This window comes from Mandrillus leucophaeus, unplaced genomic scaffold (assembly GCF_000951045.1).
Source record: "Mandrillus leucophaeus isolate KB7577 unplaced genomic scaffold, Mleu.le_1.0 Scaffold264, whole genome shotgun sequence".
NCBI classification, from domain to species: domain Eukaryota; kingdom Metazoa; phylum Chordata; class Mammalia; order Primates; family Cercopithecidae; genus Mandrillus; species Mandrillus leucophaeus.
In genome coordinates this window covers 2,758,802-2,761,020 of record NW_012102743.1, presented here as the reverse complement: position 1 = coordinate 2,761,020, position 2,219 = coordinate 2,758,802, and positions in this window count along the sequence as shown.

Sequence of the window (2,219 nt, the reverse complement as noted above, 5' to 3'; positions counted from 1 at the left end):
TTTTAAACAGCCAGATTTCACAGAAAGTCACTTACTATCACCAGAATGGCACCTGGAGGATGGTGCTAAACCATTCTTGAGAAATCAGCCGCCATGATCCAATTACTCTCACTAGGCCCCACCTCCAATACTGGGGATTACAATTCAACATGAGATGTGGGCAGGGACACAGATCTAGACTACATCATTCTACCCTTGACCCCTCTCAAATCTCATCTTTCTCACATTTCAAGACACAATCATGCCTTCCCAATAGTCCTCCCAAAATCTTAGCTTATTCCAGCATTAACTCTGAAGTTCAAGTCCAAAGTCTCATCTGATATTCATCTCCTTCCACCTATGAGCCTGTAAAATCAGAACAAATTAGTTACTCCCAGGGTACAATAGGAGTATAGGCATTAGGTAAACATTCCTGCTCCAAAAGGGAGACATCAACCAAAAGAAAGAGACTACAGGCCTCACACAAGTTCAAAACCCAGCAGGACAGTCACTAAATCTTAAAGCTCCCAAATAATCTCCTTTGACTCCATGTCCCACATCCAAGTCACAGTGGTTCAGGGAGTGGGTTCCCAAGGCCTTAGACAGCTCTGCCCCTGTGACTTTGGAGGGTTCAGCCCCGACAGCTGCTCTCAAGAGCTGGCATTAAATGTCTGTGGGCTTTTCCAGGCACACAGTCAGGGGATCTACCACTATGAGGTCTGTGGGACAGCAGCCCTCTTCTCATTGCTTCACTAAGCAGTGCCCCACTGGGGACTCTGTGGGGGGGTCTCCAACCCCACATTTACCCTCCACACTGCCCTAGTAGAGGCTCTCCATGAGGGCTCCATCCCTGCGGCAGGCTTCTGCCTAGACACACAGGCTTTTCCATACATCCTCTGAAATCTAGGTGGAGGCTCCTAAGCCTCAACTGTTGCACTCTGTGCACCTGCAGGCTTAACGCTACATGGAAGCCACCAAGGCTTATGGCTTGTATCCTCTGAAGCAGCAGCTCAAGCTGTACAGGAGCCCATTTGAGCCATGGATGGAGCAGAAGTGGTTGGGATGCAGGGGAGCAGTGTCCCGAGGCTGCACAGGGTACTGGGGCTTTGGGCCTGGCCCACAAAACCATTCTTTACTCCTAGGCCTCAGGGTCTGTGATGGGAGGGGCTGCCTCAAAGGTCTCTGAAATGCTTTTGAGGCCTTTTCCCATTGTCTTGGCTATCAGCACTTGACTTCTCTTTAGTTATGCAAATCTTTCTAGCAAGTGGTTGCTCCACAGCCTGCCTTGCAACTTCTGCCTGTTACCCAGTTTCAAAGCTGCTTCCACATTTTCAGGTATCTTTATAGCAATGACCCACTCCTAGGTGCAAGTTTTCTGTATTAGTCCGTTTTCACATTGCTATGAAGAAATACCTGAGACTGAGTAATGTATAAAGCAAAAAGGTTTTAATAGCTCATGGTTCTGCATGCTGTACAGGAATAAGCATGATGCTGGCATCTGCTCAACTTCTGGGAAGGTCTTATGAAATTTACAATCTGTGGCAGAAGCTAGGGAACAACATGCACATGACATGAGCAGAGCTGGAGCAAGAGAAGGAAAGCAAGGTGCCATATACTTTCAAACAGCCAGATCTCATGAGAACTCACTATTGTGAGGAAAGCACCAAGTGGATGGTGCTAAGTCATTCATGAGAAATCCAACCCAAGATCCAATCAATCCCACCAGGTCCTACCTCCAATACTACAGACTACAATTCAACATGAAATTTGGGTTGGGACACATATCCAAACTATACCACTGTCTTTTCCCTAATCTATGTTCTTGACAACTGTGTCGAAAATGAGTTCATTGTAGGTGTATGGATTACTTTCTGGGTTGTCTATTCTGTTCCGTTGGTCTATGTGTCTATTTTTATGCAAGTACCATGTTGTTTTGGTGACTATAGTTTTAGAATATAATTTGAAGTCAGGTAACATGATTCCTCCTGTTTCACTCATTTTGCTCAGGATAGTTTTGGCTATTCTAGGACTTCTGCGATTCCATGTAAAGGTTAGGATTGTTTATTCTATTTCTGTAAGAATGTCATTGGGCTTTTGATAGGGAGTGCATGGAGTCAGTAGACTGCTTTGGCTAGAATGGACATTTTAACAGTATTGATTCTTCCAATCCATGAACATGGAATATCTTTCCATTTTTCTGTGTCCTCTTCAATTTATTTCATCAATGTTATATAGTTTTT